The sequence below is a fragment of the Chinchilla lanigera genome, unplaced genomic scaffold (assembly GCF_000276665.1).
Source record: "Chinchilla lanigera isolate Chin_1 unplaced genomic scaffold, ChiLan1.0 scaffold00203, whole genome shotgun sequence".
NCBI classification, from domain to species: Eukaryota; Metazoa; Chordata; class Mammalia; order Rodentia; family Chinchillidae; genus Chinchilla; species Chinchilla lanigera.
In genome coordinates, this window is record NW_004955604.1 from 213,287 (window position 1) to 220,083 (window position 6,797).

At 56.5% G+C, this 6,797-nt stretch overlaps 1 protein-coding gene across 1 annotated transcript in view; it reads right to left on the reverse strand.

Annotated features, from left to right (window-relative positions):
- Positions 1-6,797, reverse strand: part of Cacng8 (calcium channel, voltage-dependent, gamma subunit 8) — a gene marked incomplete at its 5' end in the record, with an annotated part of 17,352 nt that overhangs the window by 8,805 nt on the left and 1,750 nt on the right. The gene's annotated exons all lie outside the window — the stretch shown is intronic.

Sequence of the window (6,797 nt, forward strand, 5' to 3'; positions counted from 1 at the left end):
GCCGGGGTCCCCCTGCCCCGGCCCGAGCCCGCTGGCCCGCCCCGGGAAGCAGCTCGCCCCTCTGCGGCAGACCCTGCTCTACTGCGCAGACTTCGCGTCCGCAGCGCTGCAGGCCGGGGCGCCCTGCCGTCCTCGGGTGTCGTACTTACCGCGCGCCCTGTCCGCTCTGGCCCCGCCGCCCCCGCCGCCCCGGGCGGCTGCCCCGGTTGGTCGCTGAGCTGCACCCGCAGCAAGCTGGGAGCCCCTGAGGCGGGGACGCGGGGTCGGTCCCCCACGTTTCCCCGGCGTTGTCTGGTCCCGGGCCTGGCACCCCCGGGCCTGGGGAGTGAGTGGATGAGTGGACGGCTGGATGAATGGGTGAAATGGCAGAAGCGGGGATGAGATGCAGACCACGAGAGAGGTGGCGAATGGTGGATCGGAAGAAGGAGCAATGGGGCGAGTCGTTAGCTAAGAGCCGACGCCTGTAAGGGCCCCTAGGTGGGTCATGCTCTTCTGATGCCCCCGAGAGACCCGTGGACCAGATGGTGCAGTGTGGCGGTGAAGCTTGGGGTCCCAGGGCTGCAGCGGAGGCCTGAGGGCCCCCCTCCGTACTCTGTCGCTCTGACCTTGCTCCCGTTCCCTGCTTCCACTCCCTCACCTGTGAGATCAGAGAGCGGGACGCACCTCACCAAGTCCATGTGAGGATCTGATCCTGATGGAGACTGAACGCCTCGCCCGGATCCCAGGCAGGCTCAGCTAGTTTGCTGTACCCCCGGCCAGATGCAGAGCCTGAGACGCAAAGGACCCCGTGCATCAGCACGGACTGGAGGATGCAGAACCGGGACACGGAGGAAGGCACACAACACTGGAGTGCAGCCTCTGAGCTGCCCGGCACCCTCTGCCCAGCATCCAGAACAACGCCTGGCACAGAGAAAGCGTCTAGGAAATCTCTTTAACGAAGGAGTGATTGAACAGGCCAAGAAGCACAGGAAACATGCCCAGCATCACTAACCGCTAGGGAATCCAATCCAAACAGCGGTGAGATGCCACCTCACACCCATGAGGGAGGTGCTGCTTTTTAAAGAAGAAAATAAGGGGCTGGGGATTTAGCTCAGCGGCACAGGGCCTGCCCAGCAAGCGCAAGGTCGTGAGTTCAATTCCCGGTACGGGAAAAAAAAAAAAAACAAAAAATAAAATAAAATAAAAACAAGTGTTGGCAAAGATGTGGAGAGATTGGGACCCTGCGCACAATCAGCAGAAACGGCGTAGTAGCCATGCAGTCGGTATGGAGGCTCCAAAGAAAATTAGAGAGGATTACTGTATGACCTCGACGTTCTGCTCAACATGCACAAAAAGAATTAAAAGCAAGAACTTAAAGGGGAGCCGGGGATATAGCTCAGCAGGACAAGCACTTGCCTGGCAAGCACAAGGTCCTGAGTTCGATTCCCAGTACCAAAAAAAAAAAAAAAAAAAGAACTTAAAGGGATGCTTATGTATATTCACAGAAGCGTGGTTCCTAAGAGTCCAAAAGTAGAAATAACCCAAATGCCCACCGACAGATGAATGGATAAGATAAATGTAATGTGATGGGTACAATGGAGTATTATGCAACCTTTAAAAAGGGAATGAGCCAGGCATGGTGGCTTGTGCCTGTAATCCCAGCCCATGGGAGGCAGAGGCAAGAGGATCACAGCAAACTTGAGGCCAGCCTGGGCTACGTAGTGAGTTCAAGGCCAACCTGAACTACAAATCAAGACCCTGTCCCAAAAATAATTAAACAAGGAATTCAGAAATGTGCTACAATGTAGATGAATTTGAGGACATGATGCTAAGAGAAAGACAAAGGCTGTGTGATTATATGAGGTCCCTGGAGGGGCACATTCTTAGAGATAGGAAGTAGACTCGTGCTCGCCAGAGCTGGAGGAGCAGGGAGGGAGAAAAGTTTAGTGGGTACAGTTTCAGCTTTGCAAGATGCAAAAGGTTCTGAAGATTGGTGACCCTACTTAACACTGCCGAGCTGCCCATTTAGAACTGATTAAGATGGTAAAGGTACGTCCCGTGCATCTCAGCACAGCTTCAGAGAGAAAGAGCAAGTGAACATAAGCTCTAACGCATCAGCATGCAGCATGGTGTGGTGGGTAAGACCGTGGGCTCTGGTGCCCACCGCTCCTGAGCAGAATGTGTGCGTGTGTGTGTGTGTGTGTGTGTGTGTGTGTGTGTGGTACCGAGGACTGAGCCCAGGACCTTTACACGGAGCTACATCCGCAGCCCTTTTTATACTGGCTTCTCCATTCACGAACTTAATTCATTCCACAATTCTGGGGAAGATGGCCCTGGTTGTGTTCCTCCCTGAAGTGCAGTCTGTGAATGGAAGTAAACTTTTGCCAAAGGCTTCTGTTTGGGAACCGAACTGTCTGTGAACAGAGTGTTTGCTAACCAAGGCATTACTGTATTTTTTGAAACTTATTTATTCTGAGACAGAGTCTCATCAAATTGCTGAGGTGGGCATGCCAGGATTCACCTTGCAGTCCTCCTGCCTCAGCCTCCCGAGTGCTAGGATTACAGGCATGCACCCAACAGCTAGCTTTTTTTTTTTTTTTCCTTTTTTTCAGACAGGATTTTGCTATGTAGCCCAGGCTGGCCTTGAATTCACGGCGATCCTCCTGCCTCAGCCTCCCAAATGCTGGGATTACAGACATGCACCACCACTCCTGGCACTCACCTCTTGAATGGGATCTTAATACTTCTGTCAAGCCGGGCATGGTGGCTCATGCCTGTAATCCCAGCACTCCGGAGGCTGAGGCAGGAGGATCGTTGGGAGTTCGAGGCCAGCCTGGGCTACAGAGTGAGCTCAAGGCCAGCCTGAACTAAAATGCAAGACCCTGTCTCAAAAAGACAAAAAAAAAAAAAAAACAACACCTTCTGTTAAAGCATAACAATTACATGAGATTGAACGTGAGACATGGGCAGCCCAGGACCTCTGACCGATGAGCAGACACGGTGCTAATGATGACAGCTGGTGCTCAGGGACAGGCAGCCACGCTCCAGGCACAAATCACTTAATCCCTATCCGTGGACAAACCCCAGTCCGTGGCAGTGACCTATGCTGCTTTACAAGTGAGGAAACTGAGGCCCAGGGGGCTGGAGGAGCTGCTCAGGGCCCCAGGCGGTAACAGTGGGGAAGCGTGGGCAGTCACAGCTGCCCCTCGCCCTGCTGCGGCTCTCAGAACAGAGTGTCGCGAGGCTCAGCTTCCTCCAGGGCGCTCGAAGACCCCGACTCCATAGAGCCTGTGAGGTCTCAGCGCGAGCTAAGTGCTAAGGCGCGTGGGTCGGGGCGGAGCCTCTCTGAGATCAAGGGTGGCCGGGGCCTCACAGGCCATGCTCAGCGGCAGGGCCCTTATGGGGAGGGCACGGGCAGACCCGCCCAGGCTGGGGCCGCAGGCTGAGCCATTTCCCCGTGGGCCCTCAGCTTCCCGCTCCGGCAACCGAGAGGACTGTCAGTCCCTCCCCGGTGCTAATGCCCTTGAGAGGACTCTGTGGGACAGGACTTCCAAAGTGCTTCCGGGGGACCCTGCAGAGCCGGGCTGGAGATGGGGCTGCAGGCCAGCTTCTGCGTCCTTGGAGGAGCCGGGATGTGGCCAGATTCCAAGGACCAGGCTGGAGGGAAGGAGCCGTGCACTGTGGTCTCCACCAGCCAGGAACATACCCTGGACTGGACTGCAGACTCCATGTGGCAGAAGGTCTGGATACCTCTTGAATAACTCTGGTGCGTCAATTGCTTATTCAAATGACATTTGGCTGTGCTGGGTTAAAGAACAAAAAATTTTTTGAGACAGGATCTCCACATGTAGTCCAGGCTGGCCTTGAACTCATTGTGTAGTGCAGGCAGCCTCAAGAGGCAATCCTCCTGCCTCAGCCTTCTTTGTGCTAGGATTACAGGCATGTGCTGCCACCATGACCAGCTAAGAAAATATTAAGCTCACCTTTTCTTTACTTTTTTCTGATGTTTTGAGATGGGGTCTCGCCTTGTGGTCCAGGCTGGCCTTGAACTCATGGCGATCCTCCTGCCTCAGCCTTCTGAGAGCTGGGGTGACAGGTGTACACCACCGCACCTGGCTCCCCTGTTTCTTTTTATTTGCTTGAATATGGCAACTAGAGAATTTTATTCATGCATTAATGGGACTGGAACCCAGGACCTCTTGCATGGTAGGTAAGGGGTCTACCACTGGGATCCATCCCCAGCCCCAGAAAAATTAAATGATAGAAACAGCTGTTTTTGTCGGGCAGTGTGAGGCCAGAGGTGGGAGCCTCTGAGTTATTAGCGAGAAGGGACGGAGGGCTGAGTGCCGGGGACAGAGTAGCGTGAGTGAGACTTTATTCTTCATCTCGTCCACCTCCACCCTAACCTTGGGAGTTCAGGTGATCAGAGCCTTCCCTTCCCCACGAGGGAAAAGAGGCACAGATCAGTGAACTATGAGTGCTCAAGAGGCTGAGGCAGGAGGATTGCTGTGAGCCAGCCTGGGCTCCATAGTGAGTTCAAGCCCAGCCTGAACTACATACCGAGACCCTGTCTCCGAGAAGCAAAAAGAGAAAAAACACAGGTTAACCCTATGGCCAAGGTCACACTGCTGTCCGTGGTAGACAAGAGGCCGCCACCCTCTGCGTTGCTGCAGAGCCCGGTCTCCGAGGCGTCTTCACCTCACGCGCCGCTGTAAGGGAGGCGGGGCCCAGCCCGGAAGCCAAGCAGGTGCTGGTCCAAGGTTGTGGTTTCTGTACTCAGCGGCCGGCCGCTGCAGGCTGCCAGGGGGGGATCTGTCGCTTTTCCTCTCCTGGGAAACGGCGCAGGCCTGGATTCCAGCCCCCAGCCGGGCGCACGGTGGCCGCGTGACTGGGGGGCACGCTTGCCCTTCTAGGGCCTGGCTTTCTCTTGAGCAATAGCAGAAGCTGCGCTGCAGGGTTACGGGGCACACCGGTGACAGATGAGTGACAGCCATCGTGCCGGTAGAGGCGCTTCCTCTTCCCCTGCCTGGCATACTAACCTCCTTCGGCTTGCAGGACACCCACTTACCGGCTTCTGCCCAAACTCCCCTCCCCTCCCAGCTCCCTCTGCTGGCTCCGTCTCCCTCAGTTCTAACCCCCGCGCTTCCTTCTGGTCTGCCTCGGTCTTCTCCTCCCGGTGACTTCCGACCGCGCACACGTGGTGGCCCGGCTGGGGCTGTCCTTGCTCAGTCGCGGGGCAGCACCCCAAGGCCCCCGGGCCAAACCCAGCCAAGCGCGGCTTCAGCTTTGTAAACGGTGGAGAAAATAGCAAAGAGGAGGACTTCGCGGCACACGACAGCGACGTGAGATTCAAACTGCGGGAGCCAAAAACGAGGCTCAGCTGGGACACAGCCACGCTCACGGCTGTTTTCATAGGTAGACGTGACGGAGCGTGTGCTCCACACAGCCGGAAATAGCAACCCTGTACCGCTCCTGGCCTCCACACAGCCATCGTAGATTCAACAGGCGTGGTGGCGCACACCTGTCATCCCAGCACTCTCCCTCGGGAGGCTGAGGCAGGAGGACTGCGTTCGGGGCCAGCGTGGGCTACACAGTGAGTCCAAGGCCAGCCTGGACTGCATGGCGAGACCCTCTCTCAAAAAATCATAGGAGGAAAGTCAACATGCCCAGAAGTGGCCCGTGATGTCCCTCGCTGAGGACTGAGCACAGAGAAAATAAAGGAACAACACAAAACCTGCTGAATGGCGCCTGCCGCCGCCGGGGGCTGGGCCCAGAGCCTCAGTGGGGAGCCTCTCCTGGGACAGTGCACACTCTGGCTGCCACAAACGGAGCGGGTAGCTGGCATTCGGGAGCTGAGGACCAGGGGTCTGCTCAACGTCCTGTGGTGCACAGCTTGGCTGCGGCACACAGAACTCCATCCCCAGCCTCAGCAGAGACCCCCCTGACTCTTCTGACCGCGGGAGCTTCAGGGTACTCCAGCGCTCAGACACTCCCTGGACGCCGCGGCCCGCCCTGTACAGAGCCGCCTCCTGCTTCCCCTTAGTCATTGCCAACACTGCAGCAACACTCATCTGTTAGAAAGTAAGTCAGCTTATGCTGATTTCTGCTCCGGAACCTTCCGTGGCTCCCATCTCGCACCAAAAGCAAAGATCCGAAGGCACCTTCAAGATCGGGACCCTGTCAGCTCCGTGACAGCACCTCCTACGGAGTCACTCCCCTGCCCCTGCCCCAGCCATGCTGGCCTCCCCCGTGGCCACATGGCACGCGCCCACACCCCGGCCTCAGCAGCTGCCGCCTGCCCCCAGCCACTGTCCCCAGACACCCACGGCCTCCACCTGGCCCCCTCCGGCCTGCATGCAATGTCCCTGCTCGGGAGCCTCCCTGCCCCTCACCCACCTCACTCCCCTGCCCCCCCCTTCTGCCACTAAACGCCCCAAATGCTGCTTCCTCTCCAGTAGTAGCTGTCTCTCCCTCTGGAACATGAGGTATTTAAGGACAAGGAGTTTTGTCTGCTTTTTCCCCACACTGCTCCAGAATCAAGAACAGAGCTTGGAACATAGTATAAAGCCAACAAAGATTGGTTGTTGAGTGAATAAATGGATGGATGGGTTGAAGGATGGGTGGATGGGTGGATGAGTGGATGGAAGGATGGAAGGATGGATAGATGGATGGATGGATGGATGGATGGATGGATGGATGGGTAGATGGGTGGACGGATGGGTGGATGAGTGGATGGGAGGATGGATGGATGGATAGATGGATAGATAGGTAGATGGGTGGACAGATGGGTGGATGAGTGGATGGGAGGATGGATGGAT